This window comes from Stegodyphus dumicola, chromosome 7 (genome assembly GCF_044657685.1).
Source record: "Stegodyphus dumicola isolate Sdum_Otavi_A_Nest chromosome 7, ASM4465768v1".
NCBI lineage: Eukaryota > Metazoa > Arthropoda > Arachnida > Araneae > Eresidae > Stegodyphus > Stegodyphus dumicola.
Window position 1 is genome coordinate 2,127,632 of NC_140774.1, and position 17,306 is coordinate 2,144,937.

Below are 17,306 nucleotides of genomic sequence, written 5' to 3' on the forward strand. Positions count from 1 at the left end.
GGGCGTTCTACGTCTTCGAGGAGGGCGTTCTAAGTCTTCGAGAAGGGAATTCTATGTCTTCGAGGGGGCATTCTAAATGTTCAAGGGGGCGTTCTAGGTCTTGGAAAGGATTCTAAGTCTTCGAGGGGGGCGTTCTAAGTCTTCGAGGGGGGGCGTTCTACGTCTTCGAGGAGGGCGTTCTAAGTCTTCGAGAAGGGAATTCGAAGTCTTCGAGGGGGCATTCTAAATGTTCGAGGGGGCGTTCTAAGTCTTGGAAAGGATTCTAAGTCTTCGAGGGGGCGTTCTAACTCTTCGAGGGGGGCGTTCTAAGTCTTCGTGGGGACGTTCTAAGTCTTCGAAGTAGGCGTTCTAAGTCTTCGAGGGGGCGTTCTAAGTCTTCGAGCGGGGCGTTCTAAGTCTTCGAAGGGGCGATCTAAGTCTTCGAGAGGGGCGTTCTAAGTCTTGGAGGGTGGCGTTCTAAGACTTCGGGGGGCGTTCTAAGTCTTCGGAGGGGGCGTTCTAAGTCTTGGAGGGGGGAGGGGACATTGTAAGTCTTCGAAGGGATTCTAAGTCTTCGAGGGGGCAACCTAATTCTTCGAGGGGGCGATCAAAATCTTCGAGGGGGGCGTTCTATGTCTTCGAGGGGGCCGTTCTAAGCCTTTTCGAGTGGGGGCGTTCTACGTCTTCGAGGAGGGCCTTCTAAGTCTTCGAGAAGGGCATTCTATGTCTTCGAGGGGGCATTCTAAATGTTCGAGGGGGCGTTCTAAGTCTTCGAAAGGATTCTAAGTCTTCGAGGGGGGCGTTCTAAGTCTTCGAGGGGGGCGTTCTACGTCTTCGAGGAGGGCGTTCTAAATGTTCTAAATGTTCGAGGGTCATTCTAAATGTTCGAGGGGGCGTTCTCAGTCTTGGAAAGGATTCTAAGTCTTCGAGGGCGCGTTCTAAGTCTTCCAGGGGGCGTTCTAAGTCTTCGCGGGGGGCAAGGGGACATTCTAAGACTTCGAGGGGGCGTGCTAAGTCTTCGAGAAGGGAATTCGAAGTTTTCGAGGGGGCATTCTAAATGTTCGAGGGGGCGTTCTCAGTCTTGGAAAGGATTCTAAGTCTTCGAGAGGGCGTTCTAAGTCTTCGAGAGGGCGTTCTAAGTCTTCGTGGGGGCAAGGGGACATTCTAAGACTTCGAGGGGGCGTTCTAAGTCTTCTAGGGGGCGTTCTAACTCTTCGAAGGGGGCGTTCTAAGTTTTCGAGGGGGCGTTCTAAGTCTTCGAGGGGCCGTTCTAATTCTAAGAGGGGGCGTTCTTAGTCTTCGAGGGGGCATTCTGAGTCTTCGAGGGGCGAGGGGACATTCTTAGTCTTCGAAGGGATTCTAAGTTTTCGAGGGGGCATTCTAAGTCTTCGAGGGGGCGATCAAAATCTTCGAGGGGTGCGTTTTAAGTCTTCGAGGGGGGCGTCATAAGTCTCCGAGGGGGGCATCCTAAATCTTCGAGGGGCCGTGCTAAGTCTTCGAGGGGGGCGTTCTAAGTCTTCGCGGGGGCGTTCTAAGTCTTCGAGGGGGCGTTCTAAGTCTTCGAGCGGGCGTTCTTAGTCTTCGAGGGGGCGATCTAAGTCTTCGAGGGGGGCGTTCTATGTCTTCGAGGGGGACGTTCTAAGTCTTCGAAGGGGGCGTTCTAAGTCTTCGAGGGGGGCGTTCTACGTCTTCGAGGAGGGCGTTCTAAGTCTTCGAGAAGGGAATTCTATGTCTTCGAGGGGGCATTCTAAATGTTCGAGGGGGCGTTCTAAGTCTTGGAAAGGATTCTAAGTCTTCGAGGAGGGCGTTCTAAGTCTTCGAGGGGGGCGTTCTATGTCTTCGAGGGGGGCGTTCTAAGTCTTCGAAGGGGGCGTTCCAAGTCTTCGAGGGGGGCGTTCTATGTCTTCGAGGGGGGCGTTCTAAGTCTTCGAGTGGGGGCCTTCTACGTCTTCGAGGAGGGCGTTCAAAGTCTTCGAGAAGGGAATTCTATGTCCTCGAGGGGGCATTCTAAATGTTCGAGGGGGCGTTCTAAGTCTTGGAAAGGATTCTAAGTCTTCGAGGGGGGCGTTCTAAGTCTTCGAGGGGGGGCGTTCTACGTCTTCGTGGAGGGCGTTCTGAGTCTTCGAGAAGGGAATTCGAAGTCTTCGAGGGGGCATTCTAAATGTTCGAGGGGGCGTTCTAAGTCTTGGAAAGGATTCTAAGTCTGCGAGAGGGCGTTCTAAGTCTTCGAGAGGGCGTTCTAAGTCTTCCAGGGGGCGTTCTAAGTATTCTTCGGGGGCAAGGGTACATTCTAAGACTTCGAGGGGCGTGCTAAATCTTCGAGGGGGGCGTTCTAAGTCTTGGAGGGGGGAGGGGACATTGTATGTCTTCGAAGGGATTCTAAGTCTTCGAGGGGGCAACCTAATTCTTCGCAGGGGCGATCAAAGTCTTCGAGGGGGCGTTCTATGTCTTCGAGGGGGCCGTTCTAAGTCTTTTCGAGTGGGGGCGTTCTACGTCTTCGAGGAGGGCCTTCTAAATCTTCGAGAAGGGCATTCTATGTCTTCGAAGGGGCATTCTAAATGTTCGAGGGGGCGTTCTAAGTCTTCGAAAGGATTCTAAGTCTTCGAGGGGGGCGTTCTAAGTCTTCGAGGGGGCGTTCTACGTCTTCGAGGAGGGCGTTCTAAATATTCTAAATGTTCGAGGGGGCATTCTAAATGTTCGAGGGGGCGTTCTCAGTCTTGGAAAGGATTCTAAGTCTTCGAGGGCGCGTTCTAAATCTTCCAGGGGGCGTTCTAAGTCTTCGCGGGGGGCAAGGGGACATTCTAAGACTTCGAGGGGGCGTGCTAAGTCTTCGAGAAGGGAATTCGAAGTTTTCGATGGGGCATTCTAAATGTTCGAGGGGGCGTTCTCAGTCTTGGAAAGGATTCTAAGTCTTCGAGGGGGCGTTCTAAGTCTTCGAAGGGGGCGTTCCAAGTCTTCGAGCGGGGCGTTCTTCGTCTTCGATGGGGCGTTCCAAGTCTTCGAGGGTTGCGTTCTATGTCTTCGAGGGGGGCGTTCTAAGTCTTCGAGTGGGGGCCTTCTACGTCTTCGAGGAGGGCGTTCTAAGTCTTCGAGAAGGGAATTCTATGTCCTCGAGGGGGCGTTCTAAGTCTTGGAGAGGATTCTAAGTCTTCGAGGGGGGCGTTCTAAGTCTTCGAGGGGGGCGTTCTAAGTCTTCGAGGGGGGGCGTTCTACGTCTTCGTGGAGGGCGTTCTGAGTCTTCGAGAAGGGAATTCGAAGTCTTCGAGGGGGCATTCTAAATGTTCGAGGGGGCGTTCTAAGTCTTGGAAAGGATTCTAAGTCTGCGAGAGGGCGTTCTAAGTCTTCGAGAGGGCGTTCTAAGTCTTCCAGGGGGCGTTCTAAGTATTCTTGGGGGGAAAGGGTACATTCTAAGACTTCGAGGGGGCGTGCTAAATCTTCGAGGGGGGCGTTAAAAGTCTTCGCGGGGACGTTCTAAGTCTTCGAAGGGGGCGTTCCAAGTCTTCGAGGGGGCGTTCTATGTCTTCGAGGGTGGCGTTCTAAGTCTTCGAGTGGGGGCCTTCTACGTCTTCGAGGAGGGCGTTCTAAGTCTTCGAGAAGGGAATTCTATGTCCTCGAGGGGGCATTCTAAATGTTCGAGGGGGCGTTCTAAGTCTTCCAGGGGACGTTCTAAGTCTTCTTGTGGGGCAAGGGGACATTCTAAGTCTTCGAGGGGGCGTGCTAAGTCTTCGAGGGGGCGTTCTAAGTCTTCGCGGGGACGTTCTAAGTCTTCGAAGGGGGCGTTCCAAGTCTTCGACGGGGGCGTTCTATGTCTTCGAGGGGGGCGTTCTAAGTCTTCGAGTGGGGGCCTTCTACGTCTTCGAGGAGGGCGTTCTAAGTCTTCGAGAAGGGAATTCTATGTCCTCGAGGGGGCATTCTAAATGTTCGAGGGGGCGTTCTAAGTCTTGGAAAGGATTCTAAGTCTTCGAGGGGGGCGTTCTAAGTCTTCGAGGGGGGCGTTCTACGTCTTCGTGGAGGGCGTTCTGAGTCTTCGAGAAGGGAATTCGAAGTCTTCGACGGGGCATTCTAAATGTTCGAGGGGGCGTTCTAAGTCTTGGAAAGGATTCTAAGTCTTCGAGAGGGCGTTCTAAGTCTTCGAGAGGGCGTTCTAAGTCTTCGTGGGGGCGTTCTAAGTCTTCGAGGGGGCGTTCTAAGTCTTCTTGGGGGCAAGGGGACATTCTAAGACTTCGAGGGGGCGTACTAAGTCTTCTAGGGGGCGTTCTAACTCTTCGAAGGGGGCGTTCTAAGTTTTCGAGGGGGCGTTCTAAATCTTCGAGGGGCCGTTCTAATTCTAAGAGGGGGCGTTCTTAGTCTTCGAGGGGGCATTCTGAGTCTTCGAGGGGCGAGGGGACATTCTAAGTCTTCGAAGGGATTCTAAGTTTTCGAGGGGGCTTTCTAAGTCTTCGAGGGGGCGATCAAAATCTTCGAGGGGTGCGTTTTAAGTCTTCGAGGGGGGAGTCATAAGTCTCCGAGGGGGGCATCCTAAATCTTCGAGGGGCCGTGCTAAGTCTTCGAGGGGGGCGTTCTAAGTCTTCGCGGGGGCGTTCTAAGTCTTCGAGGGGGCGTTCTAAGTCTTCGAGCGGGGCGTTCTTAGTCTTCGAGGGGGCGATCTAAGTCTTCGAGGGGGGCGTTCTATGTCTTCGAGGGGGACGTTCTAAGTCTTCGAACGGGGCGTTCTAAGTCTTCGAGGGGGGCGTTCTATGTCTTCGAGAGGGGGCGTTCTACGTCTTCGAGGAGGGCGTTCTAAGACTTCGAGAAGGGAATTCTATGTCTTCGAGGGGGCATTCTAAATGGTCGAGGGGGCGTTCTAAGTCTTGGAAAGGATTCTAAGTCTTCGAGGGGGCGTTCTAAGTCTTCGAGGGGGGTGTTCTAAGTCTTCGTGGGGACGTTCTAAGTCTTCGAAGTAGGCGTTCCAAGTCTTCGAGGGGGCGTTCTAAGTCTTCGAGCGGGGCGTTCTAAGTCTTCGAGGGGGCGATCTAAGTCTTCGAGAGGGGCGTTCTAAGTCTTGGAGGGTGGCGTTCTAAGACTTCGGGGGGCGTTCTAAGTCTTCGGAGGGGGCGTTCTAAGTCTTGGAGGGGGGAGGGGACATTGTAAGTCTTCGAAGGGATTCTAAGTCTTCGAGGGGGCAACCTAATTCTTCGAGAGGGCGATCAAAGTCTTCGAGGGGGGCGTTCTATGTCTTCGAGGGGGCCGTTCTAAGTCTTTTCGAGTGGGGGCGTTCTACGTCTTCGAGGAGGGCCTTCTAAGTCTTCGAGAAGGGCATTCTATGTCTTCGAGGGGGCATTCTAAATGTTCGAGGGGGCGTTCTAAGTCTTCGAAAGGATTCTAAGTCTTCGAGGGGGGCGTTCTAAGTCTTCGAGGGGGGCGTTCTACGTCTTCGAGGAGGGCGTTCTAAGTCTTCGAGGGGGGCGTTCTATGTCTTCGAGGGGGGCGTTCTAAGTCTTCGAAGGGGGCGTTCCAAGTCTTCGAGGGGGGCGTTCTATGTCTTCGAGGGGGGCGTTCTAAGTCTTCGAGTGGGGGCCTTCTACGTCTTCGAGGAGCGCGTTCTAAGTCTTCGAGAAGGGAATTCTATGTCCTCGAGGGGGCATTCTAAATGTTCGAGGGGGCGTTCTAAGTCTTGGAAAGGATTCTAAGTCTTCGAGGGGGGCGTTCTAAGTCTTCGAGGGGGGGCGTTCTACGTCTTCGTGGAGGGCGTTCTGAGTCTTCGAGAAGGGAATTCGAAGTCTTCGAGGGGGCATTCTAAATGTTCGAGGGGGCGTTCTAAGTCTTGGAAAGGATTCTAAGTCTGCGAGAGGGCGTTCTAAGTCTTCGAGAGGGCGTTCTAAGTCTTCCAGGGGGCGTTCTAAGTATTCTTGGGGGGCAAGGGTACATTCTAAAACTTCGAGGGGGCGTGCTAAATCTTCGAGGGGGGCGTTCTAAGTCTTCGCGGGGACGTTTTAAGTCTTCGAAGGGGGCGTTCCAAGTCTTCGAGGGGGCGTTCTATGTCTTCGAGGGTGGCGTTCTAAGTCTTCGAGTGGGGGCCTTCTACGTCTTCGAGGAGGGCGTTCTAAGTCTTCGAGAAGGGAATTCTATGTCCTCGAGGGGGCATTCTAAATGTTCGAGGGGGCGTTCTAAGTCTTCCAGGGGGCGTTCTAAGTCTTCTTGTGGGGCAAGGAGACATTCTAAGACTTCGAGGGGGCGTGCTAAGTCTTCGAGGGGGGAGTTCTAAGTCTTCGCGGGGACGTTCTAAGTCTTCGAAGGGGGCGTTCCAAGTCTTCGAGGGGGGCGTTCTATGTCTTCGAGGGGGGCGTTCTAAGTCTTCGAGTGGGGGCCTTCTACGTCTTCGAGGAGGGCGTTCTAAGTCTTCGAGAAGGGAATTCTATGTCCTCGAGGGGGCATTCTAAATGTTCGAGGGGGCGTTCTAAGTCTTGGAAAGGATTCTAAGTCTTCGAGGGGGGCGTTCTAAGTCTTCGAGGGGGGGCGTTCTACGTCTTCGTGGAGGGCGTTCTGAGTCTTCGAGAAGGGAATTCGAAGTCTTCGACGGGGCATTCTAAATGTTCGAGGGGGCGTTCTAAGTCTTGGAAAGGATTCTAAGTATTCGAGAGGGCGTTCTAAGTCTTCGAGAGGGCGTTCTAAGTCTTCGTGGGGGCGTTCTAAGTCTTCGAGGGGGCGTTCTAAGTCTTCTTGGGGGCAAGGGGACATTCTAAGACTTCGAGGGGGCGTTCTAAGTCTTCTAGGGGGCGTTCTAACTCTTCGAAGGTGGCGTTCTAAGTTTTCGAGGGGGCGTTCTAAGTCTTCGAGGGGCCGTTCTAATTCTAAGAGGGGGCGTTCTTAGTCTTCGAGGGGGCATTCTGAGTCTTCGAGGGGCGAGGGGACATTCTAAGTCTTCGAAGGGATTCTAAGTTTTCGAGGGGGCATTCTAAGTCTTCGAGGGGGCGATCAAAATCTTCGAGGGGTGCGTTTTAAGTCTTCGAGGGGGGCGTCATAAGTCTCCGAGGGGGGCATCCTAAATCTTCGAGGGGCCGTGCTAAGTCTTCGAGGGGGGCGTTCTAAGTCTTCGAGGGGGCGTTCTAAGTCTTCGAGCGGGGCGTTCTTAGTCTTCGAGGGGGCGATCTAAGTCTTCGAGGGGGGCGTTCTATGTCTTCGAGGGGGACGTTCTAAGTCTTCGAAGGGGGCGTTCTAAGTCTTCGAGGTGGGCGTTCTATGTCTTCGAGTGGGGGCGTTCTACGTCTTCGAGGAGGGCGTTCTAAGTCTTCGAGAAGGGAATTCTATGTCTTCCAGGGGGCATTCTAAATGTTCAAGGGGGCGTTCTAGGTCTTGGAAAGGATTCTAAGTCTTCGAGGGGGGCGTTCTAAGTCTTCGAGGGGGGGCGTTCTACGTCTTCGAGGAGGGCGTTCTAAGTCTTCGAGAAGGGAATTCGAAGTCTTCGAGGGGGCATTCTAAATGTTCGAGGGGCGTTCTAAGTCTTGGAAAGGATTCTAAGTCTTCGAGGGGGCGTTCTAAGTCTTCGAGGGGGGCGTTCTAAGTCTTCGTGGGGACGTTCTAAGTCTTCGAATTAGGCGTTCCAAGTCTTCGAGGGGGCGTTCTAAGTCTTCGAGCGGGGCGTTCTAAGTCTTCGAAGGGGCGATCTAAGTCTTCGAGAGGGGCGTTCTAAGTCTTGGAGGGTGGCGTTCTAAGACTTCGGGGGGCGTTCTAAGTCTTCGGAGGGGGCGTTCTAAGTCTTGGAGGGGGGAGGGGACATTGTAAGTCTTCGAAGGGATTCTAAGTCTTCGAGGGGGCAACCTAATTCTTCGAGCGGGCGATCAAAGTCTTCGAGGGGGGCGTTCTATGTGTTCGAGGGGGCCGTTCTAAGTCTTTTCGAGTGGGGGCGTTCTACGTCTTCGAGGAGGGCCTTCTAAGTCTTCGAGAAGGGCATTCTATGTCTTCGAGGGGGCATTCTAAATGTTCGAGGGGGCGTTCTAAGTCTTCGAAAGGATTCTAAGTCTTCGAGGGGGGCGTTCTAAGTCTTCGAGGGGGGCGTTCTACGTCTTCGAGGAGGGCGTTCTAAATGTTCTAAATGTTCGAGGGGGCATTCTAAATGTTCGAGGGGGCGTTCTCAGTCTTGGAAAGGATTCTAAGTCTTCGAGGGCGCGTTCTAAGTCTTCCAGGGGGCGTTCTAAGTCTTCGCGGGGGGCAAGGGGACATTCTAAGACTTCGAGGGGGCGTGCTAAGTCTTCGAGAAGGGAATTCGAAGTTTTCGAGGGGGCATTCTAAATGTTCGAGGGGGCGTTCTCAGTCTTGGAAAGGATTCTAAGTCTTCGAGAGGGCGTTCTAAGTCTTCGAGAGGGCGTTCTAAGTCTTCGTGGGGGCAAGGGGACATTCTAAGACTTCGAGGGGGCGTTCTAAGTCTTCTAGGGGGCGTTCTAACTCTTCGAAGGGGGCGTTCTAAGTTTTCGAGGGGGCGTTCTAAGTCTTCGAGGGGCCTTTCTAATTCTAAGAGGGGGCGTTCTTAGTCTTCGAGGGGGCATTATGAGTCTTCGAGGGGCGAGGGGACATTCTAAGTCTTCGAAGGGATTCTAAGTTTTCGAGGGGGCATTCTAAGTCTTCGAGGGGGCGATCAAAATCTTCGAGGGGTGCGTTTTAAGTCTTCGAGGGCGGCGTCATAAGTCTCCGAGGGGGGCATCCTAAATCTTCGAGGGGCCGTGCTATGTCTTCGAGGGGGGCGTTCTAAGTTTTCGCGGGGGCGTTCTAAGTCTTCGAGGGGGCGTTCTAAGTCTTCGAGCGGGCGTTCTTAGTCTTCGAGGGGGCGATCTAAGTCTTGGAGGGGGGCGTTCTATATCTTCGAGGGGGACGTTCTAAGTCTTCGAAGGGGGCGTTCTAAGTCTTCGAGGGGGGCGTTCTACGTCTTCGAGGAGGGCGTTCTAAGTCTTCGAGAAGGGAATTCTATGTCTTCGAGGGGGCATTCTAAATGTTCGAGGGGGCGTTCTAAGTCTTGGAAAGGATTCTAAGTCTTCGAGGAGGGCGTTCTAAGTCTTCGAGGGGGGCGTTCTATGTCTTCGAGGGGGGCGTTCTAAGTCTTCGAAGGGGGCGTTCCAAGTCTTCGAGGGGGGCGTTCTATGTCTTCGAGGGGGGCGTTCTAAGTCTTCGAGTGGGGGCCTTCTACGTCTTCGAGGAGGGCGTTCAAAGTCTTCGAGAAGGGAATTCTATGTCCTCGAGGGGGCATTCTAAATGTTCGAGGGGGCGGTCTAAGTCTTGGAAAGGATTCTAAGTCTTCGAGGGGGGCGTTCTAAGTCTTCGAGGGGGGGCGTTCTACGTCTTCGTGGAGGGCGTTCTGAGTCTTCGAGAAGGGAATTCGAAGTCTTCGAGGGGGCATTCTAAATGTTCGAGGGGGCGTTCTAAGTCTTGGAAAGGATTCTAAGTCTGCGAGAGGGCGTTCTAAGTCTTCGAGAGGGCGTTCTAAGTCTTCCAGGGGGCGTTCTAAGTATTCTTGGGGGGCAAGGGTACATTCTAAGACTTCGAGGGGGCGTGCTAAATCTTCGAGGGGGGCGTTCTAAGTCTTCGCGGGGACGTTCTAAGTCTTCGAAGGGGGCGTTCCAAGTCTTCGAGGGGGCGTTCTATGTCTTCGAGGGTGGCGTTCTAAGTCTTCGAGTGGGGGCCTTCTACGTCTTCGAGGAGGGCGTTCTAAGTCTTCGAGAAGGGAATTCTATGTCCTCGAGGGGGCATTCTAAATGTTCGAGGGGGCGTTCTAAGTCTTCCAGGGGGCGTTCTAAGTCTTCTTGTGGGGCAAGGAGACATTCTAAGACTTCGAGGGGGCGTGCTAAGTCTTCGAGGGGGGAGTTCTAAGTCTTCGCGGGGACGTTCTAAGTCTTCGAAGGGGGCGTTCCAAGTCTTCGAGGGGGGCGTTCTATGTCTTCGAGGGGGGCGTTCTAAGTCTTCGAGTGGGGGCCTTCTACGTCTTCGAGGAGGGCGTTCTAAGTCTTCGAGAAGGGAATTCTATGTCCTCGAGGGGGCATTCTAAATGTTCGAGGGGGCGTTCTAAGTCTTGGAAAGGATTCTAAGTCTTCGAGGGGGGCGTTCTAAGTCTTCGAGGGGGGGCGTTCTACGTCTTCGTGGAGGGCGTTCTGAGTCTTCGAGAAGGGAATTCGAAGTCTTCGACGGGGCATTCTAAATGTTCGAGGGGGCGTTCTAAGTCTTGGAAAGGATTCTAAGTCTTCGAGAGGGCGTTCTAAGTCTTCGAGAGGGCGTTCTAAGTCTTCGTGGGGGCGTTCTAAGTCTTCGAGGGGGCGTTCTAAGTCTTCTTGGGGGCAAGGGGACATTCTAAGACTTCGAGGGGGCGTTCTAAGTCTTCTAGGGGGCGTTCTAACTCTTCGAAGGGGGCGTTCTAAGTTTTCGAGGGGGCGTTCTAAGTCTTCGAGGGGCCGTTCTAATTGTAAGAGGGGGCGTTCTTAGTCTTCGAGGGGGCATTCTGAGTCTTCGAGGGGCGAGGGGACATTCTAAGTCTTCGAAGGGATTCTAAGTTTTCGAGGTGGCATTCTAAGTCTTCGAGGGGGCGATCAAAATCTTCGAGGGGTGCGTTTTAAGTCTTCGAGGGGGGCGTCATAAGTCTCCGAGGGGGGCATCCTAAATCTTCGAGGGGCCGTGCTAAGTCTTCGAGGGGGGCGTTCTAAGTCTTCGAGGGGGCGTTCTAAGTCCCCGAGCGGGGCGTTCTTAGTCTTCGAGGGGGCGATCTAAGTCTTCGAGGGGGGCGTTCTATGTCTTCGAGGGGGACGTTCTAAGTCTTCGAAGGGGGCGTTCTAAGTCTTCGAGGGGGGCGTTCTATGTCTTCGAGTGGGGGCGTTCTACGTCTTCGAGGAGGGCGTTCTAAGTCTTCGAGAAGGGAATTCGAAGTCTTCGAGGGGGCATTCTAAATGTTCGAGGGGGCGTTCTAAGTCTTGGAAAGGATTCTAAGTCTTCGAGGGGGGCGTTCTAAGTCTTCGTGGGGACGTTCTAAGTCTTCGAAGTAGGCGTTCCAAGTCTTCGAGGGGGCGTTCTAAGTCTTCGAGCGGGGCGTTCTAAGTCTTCGAAGGGGCGATCTAAGTCATCGAGAGGGGCGTTCTAAGTCTTGGAGGGTGGCGTTCTAAGACTTCGGGGGGCGTTCTAAGTCTTCGGAGGGGGCGTTCTAAGTCTTGGAGGGGGGAGGGGACATTGTAAGTCTTCGAAGGGATTCTAAGTCTTCGAGGGGGCAACCTAATTCTTCGAGCGGGCGATCAAAGTCTTCGAGGGGGCGTTCTAAATCTTCGAGGGGCCGTTCTAATTCTAAGAGGGGGCGTTCTTAGTCTTCGAGGGGGCATTCTGAGTCTTCGAGGGGCGAGGGGACATTCTAAGTCTTCGAAGGGATTCTAAGTTTTCGAGGGGGCATTCTAAGTCTTCGAGGGGGCGATCAAAATCTTCGAGGGGTGCGTTTTAAGTCTTCGAGGGGGGAGTCATAAGTCTCCGAGGGGGGCATCCTAAATCTTCGAGGGGCCGTGCTAAGTCTTCGAGGGGGGCGTTCTAAGTCTTCGCGGGGGCGTTCTAAGTCTTCGAGGGGGCGTTCTAAGTCTTCGAGCGGGGCGTTCTTAGTCTTCGAGGGGGCGATCTAAGTCTTCGAGGGGGGCGTTCTATGTCTTCGAGGGGGACGTTCTAAGTCTTCGAAGGGGGCGTTCTAAGTCTTCGAGGGGGGCGTTCTATGCCTTCGAGTGGGGGCGTTCTACGTCTTCGAGGAGGGCGTTCTAAGTCTTCGAGAAGGGAATTCTATGTCTTCGAGGGGGCATTCTAAATGTTCGAGGGGGCGTTCTAAGTCTTGGAAAGGATTCTAAGTCTTCGAGGGGGCGTTCTAAGTCTTCGAGGGGGGCGTTCTAAGTCTTCGTGGGGACGTTCTAAGTCTTCGAAGTAGGCGTTCCAAGTCTTCGAGGGGGCGTTCTAAGTCTTCGAGCGGGGCGTTCTAAGTCTTCGAGGGGGCGATCTAAGTCTTCGAGAGGGGCGTTCTAAGTCTTGGAGGGTGGCGTTCTAAGACTTCGGGGGGCGTTCTAAGTCTTCGGAGGGGGCGTTCTAAGTCTTGGAGGGGGGAGGGGACATTGTAAGTCTTCGAAGGGATTCTAAGTCTTCGAGGGGGCAACCTAATTCTTCGAGAGGGCGATCAAAGTCTTCGAGGGGGGCGTTCTATGTCTTCGAGGGGGCCGTTCTAAGTCTTTTCGAGTGGGGGCGTTCTACGTCTTCGAGGAGGGCCTTCTAAGTCTTCGAGAAGGGCATTCTATGTCTTCGAGGGGGCATTCTAAATGTTCGAGGGGGCGTTCTAAGTCTTCGAAAGGATTCTAAGTCTTCGAGGGGGGCGTTCTAAGTCTTCGAGGGAGGCGTTCTACGTCTTCGAGGAGGGCGTTCTAAGTCTTCGAGGGGGGCGTTCTATGTCTTCGAGGGGGGCGTTCTAAGTCTTCGAAGGGGGCGTTCCAAGTCTTCGAGGGGGGCGTTCTATGTCTTCGAGGGGGGCGTTCTAAGTCTTCGAGTGGGGGCCTTCTACGTCTTCGAGGAGCGCGTTCTAAGTCTTCGAGAAGGGAATTCTATGTCCTCGAGGGGGCATTCTAAATGTTCGAGGGGGCGTTCTAAGTCTTGGAAAGGATTCTAAGTCTTCGAGGGGGGCGTTCTAAGTCTTCGAGGGGGGGCGTTCTACGTCTTCGTGGAGGGCGTTCTGAGTCTTCGAGAAGGGAATTCGAAGTCTTCGAGGGGGCATTCTAAATGTTCGAGGGGGCGTTCTAAGTCTTGGAAAGGATTCTAAGTCTGCGAGAGGGCGTTCTAAGTCTTCGAGAGGGCGTTCTAAGTCTTCCAGGGGGCGTTCTAAGTATTCTTGGGGGGCAAGGGTACATTCTAAGACTTCGAGGGGGCGTGCTAAATCTTCGAGGGGGGCGTTCTAAGTCTTCGCGGGGACGTTCTAAGTCTTCGAAGGGGGCGTTCCAAGTCTTCGAGGGGGCGTTCTATGTCTTCGAGGGTGGCGTTCTAAGTCTTCGAGTGGGGGCCTTCTACGTCTTCGAGGAGGGCGTTCTAAGTCTTCGAGAAGGGAATTCTATGTCCTCGAGGGGGCATTCTAAATGTTCGAGGGGGCGTTCTAAGTCTTCCAGGGGGCGTTCTAAGTCTTCTTGTGGGGCAAGGAGACATTCTAAGACTTCGAGGGGGCGTGCTAAGTCTTCGAGGGGGGAGTTCTAAGTCTTCGCGGGGACGTTCTAAGTCTTCGAAGGGGGCGTTCCAAGTCTTCGAGGGGGGCGTTCTATGTCTTCGAGGGGGGCGTTCTAAGTCTTCGAGTGGGGGCCTTCTACGTCTTCGAGGAGGGCGTTCTAAGTCTTCGAGAAGGGAATTCTATGTCCTCGAGGGGGCATTCTAAATGTTCGAGGGGGCGTTCTAAGTCTTGGAAAGGATTCTAAGTCTTCGAGGGGGGCGTTCTAAGTCTTCGAGGGGGGGCGTTCTACGTCTTCGTGGAGGGCGCTCTGAGTCTTCGAGAAGGGAATTCGAAGTCTTCGACGGGGCATTCTAAATGTTCGAGGGGGCGTTCTAAGTATTCGAGAGGGCGTTCTAAGTCTTCGAGAGGGCGTTCTAAGTCTTCGTGGGGGCGTTCTAAGTCTTCGAGGGGGCGTTCTAAGTCTTCTTGGGGGCAAGGGGACATTCTAAGACTTCGAGGGGGCGTTCTAAGTCTTCTAGGCGGCGTTCTAACTCTTCGAAGGGGGCGTTCTAAGTTTTCGAGGGGGCGTTCTAAGTCTTCGAGGGGCCGTTCTAATTCTAAGAGGGGGCGTTCTTAGTCTTCGAGGGGGCATTCTGAGTCTTCGAGGGGCGAGGGGACATTCTAAGTCTTCGAAGGGATTCTAAGTTTTCGAGGGGGCATTCTAAGTCTTCGAGGGGGCGATCAAAATCTTCGAGGGGTGCGTTTTAAGTCTTCGAGGGGGGCGTCATAAGTCTCCGAGGGGGGCATCCTAAATCTTCGAGGGGCCGTGCTAAGTCTTCGAGGGGGGCGTTCTAAGTCTTCGAGCGGGCGTTCTAAGTCTTCGAGCGGGGCGTTCTTAGTCTTCGAGGGGGCGATCTAAGTCTTCGAGGGGGGCGTTCTATGTCTTCGAGGGGGACGTTCTAAGTCTTCGAAGGGGGCGTTCTAAGTCTTCGAGGGGGGCGTTCTATGTCTTCGAGTGGGGGCGTTCTACGTCTTCGAGGAGGGCGTTCTAAGTCTTCGAGAAGGGAATTCTATGTCTTCGAGGGGGCATTCTAAATGTTCAAGGGGGCGTTCTAGGTCTTGGAAAGGATTCTAAGTCTTCGAGGGGGGCGTTCTAAGTCTTCGAGGGGGGGCGTTCTACGTCTTCGAGGAGGGCGTTCTAAGTCTTCGGGAAGGGAATTCGAAGTCTTCGAGGGGGCATTCTAAATGTTCGAGGGGCGTTCTAAGTCTTGGAAAGGATTCTAAGTCTTCGAGGGGGCGTTCTAAGTCTTCGAGGGGGGCGTTCTAAGTCTTCGTGGGGACGTTCTAAGTCTTCGAAGTAGGTGTTCCAAGTCTTCGAGGGGGCGTTCTAAGTCTTCGAGCGGGGCGTTCTAAGTCTTCGAAGGGGCGATCTAAGTCTTCGAGAGGGGCGTTCTAAGTCTTGGAGGGTGGCGTTCTAAGACTTCGGGGGGCGTTCTAAGTCTTCGGAGGGGGCGTTCTAAGTCTTGGAGTGGGGAGGGGACATTGTAAGTCTTCGAAGGGATTCTAATTCTTCGAGGGGGCAACCTAATTCTTCGAGCGGGCGATCAAAGTCTTCGAGGGGGACGTTCTATGTCTTCGAGGGGGCCGTTCTAAGTCTTTTCGAGTGGGGGCGTTCTACGTCTTCGAGGAGGGCCTTCTAAGTCTTCGAGAAGGGCATTCTATGTCTTCGAGGGGGCATTCTAAATGTTCGAGGGGGCGTTCTAAGTCTTCGAAAGGATTCTAGGTCTTCGAGGGGGGCGTTCTAAGTCTTCGAGGGGGGCGTTCTACGTCTTCGAGGAGGGCGTTCTAAATGTTCTAAATGTTCGAGGGGGCATTCTAAATGTTCGAGGGGGCGTTCTCAGTCTTGGAAAGGATTCTAAGTCTTCGAGGGCGCGTTCTAAGTCTTCCAGGGGGCGTTCTAAGTCTTCGCGGGGGGCAAGGGGACATTCTAAGACTTCGAGGGGGCGTGCTAAGTCTTCGAGAAGGGAATTCGAAGTTTTCGAGGGGGCATTCTAAATGTTCGAGGGGGCGTTCTCAGTCTTGGAAAGGATTCTAAGTCTTCGAGAGGGCGTTCTAAGTCTTCGAGAGGGCGTTCTAAGTCTTCGTGGGGGCAAGGGGACATTCTAAGACTTCGAGGGAGCGTTCTAAGTCTTCTAGGGGGCGTTCTAACTCTTCGAAGGGGGCGTTCTAAGTTTTCGAGGGGGCGTTCTAAGTCTTCGAGGGGCCTTTCTAATTCTAAGAGGGGGCGTTCTTAGTCTTCGAGGGGGCATTATGAGTCTTCGAGGGGCGAGGGGACATTCTAAGTCTTCGAAGGGATTCTAAGTTTTCGAGGGGGCATTCTAAGTCTTCGAGGGGGCGATCAAAATCTTCGAGGGGTGCGTTTTAAGTCTTCGAGGGGGGCGTCATAAGTCTCCGAGGGGGGCATCCTAAATCTTCGAGGGGCCGTGCTATGTCTTCGAGGGGGGCGTTCTAAGTTTTCGCGGGGGCGTTCTAAGTCTTCGAGGGGGCGTTCTAAGTCTTCGAGCGGGCGTTCTTAGTCTTCGAGGGGGCGATCTAAGTCTTCGAGGGGGGCGTTCTATGTCTTCGAGGGGGACGTTCTAAGTCTTCGAAGGGGGCGTTCTAAGTCTTCGAGGGGGGCGTTCTACGTCTTCGAGGAGGGCGTTCTAAGTCTTCGAGAAGGGAATTCTATGTCTTCGAGGGGGCATTCTAAATGTTCGAGGGGGCGTTCTAAGTCTTGGAAAGGATTCTAAGTCTTCGAGGAGGGCGTTCTAAGTCTTCGAGGGGGGCGTTCTATGTCTTCGAGGGGGGCGTTCTAAGTCTTCGAAGGGGGCGTTCCAAGTCTTCGAGGGGGGCGTTCTATGTCTTCGAGGGGGGCGTTCTAAGTCTTCGAGTGGGGGCCTTCTACGTCTTCGAGGAGGGCGTTCAAAGTCTTCGAGAAGGGAATTCTATGTCCTCGAGGGGGCATTCTAAATGTTCGAGGGGGCGGTCTAAGTCTTGGAAAGGATTCTAAGTCTTCGAGGGGGGCGTTCTAAGTCTTCGAGGGGGGGCGTTCTACGTCTTCGTGGAGGGCGTTCTGAGTCTTCGAGAAGGGAATTCGAAGTCTTCGAGGGGGCATTCTAAATGTTCGAGGGGGCGTTCTAAGTCTTGGAAAGGATTCTAAGTCTGCGAGAGGGCGTTCTAAGTCTTCGAGAGGGCGTTCTAAGTCTTCCAGGGGGCGTTCTAAGTATTCTTGGGGGGCAAGGGTACATTCTAAGACTTCGAGGGGGCGTGCTAAATCTTCGAGGGGGGCGTTCTAAGTCTTCGCGGGGACGTTCTAAGTCTTCGAAGGGGGCGTTCCAAGTCTTCGAGGGGGCGTTCTATGTCTTCGAGGGTGGCGTTCTAAGTCTTCGAGTGGGGGCCTTCTACGTCTTCGAGGAGGGCGTTCTATGTCTTCGAGAAGGGAATTCTATGTCCTCGAGGGGGCATTCTAAATGTTCGAGGGGGCGTTCTAAGTCTTCCAGGGGGCGTTCTAAGTCTTCTTGTGGGGCAAGGAGACATTCTAAGACTTCGAGGGGGCGTGCTAAGTCTTCGAGGGGGGAGTTCTAAGTCTTCGCGGGGACGTTCTAAGTCTTCGAAGGGGGCGTTCCAAGTCTTCGAGGGGGGCGTTCTATGTCTTCGAGGGGGGCGTTCTAAGTCTTCGAGTGGGGGCCTTCTACGTCTTCGAGGAGGGCGTTCTAAGTCTTCGAGAAGGGAATTCTATGTCCTCGAGGGGGCATTCTAAATGTTCGAGGGGGCGTTCTAAGTCTTGGAAAGGATTCTAAGTCTTCGAGGGGGGCGTTCTAAGTCTTCGAGGGGGGGCGTTCTACGTCTTCGTGGAGGGCGTTCTGAGTCTTCGAGAAGGGAATTCGAAGTCTTCGACGGGGCATTCTAAATGTTCGAGGGGGCGTTCTAAGTCTTGGAAAGGATTCTAAGTCTTCGAGAGGGCGTTCTAAGTCTTCGAGAGGGCGTTCTAAGTCTTCGTGGGGGCGTTCTAAGTCTTCGAGGGGGCGTTCTAAGTCTTCTTGGGGGCAAGGGGACATTCTAAGACTTCGAGGGGGCGTTCTAAGTCTTCTAGGGGGCGTTCTAACTCTTCGAAGGGGGCGTTCTAAGTTTT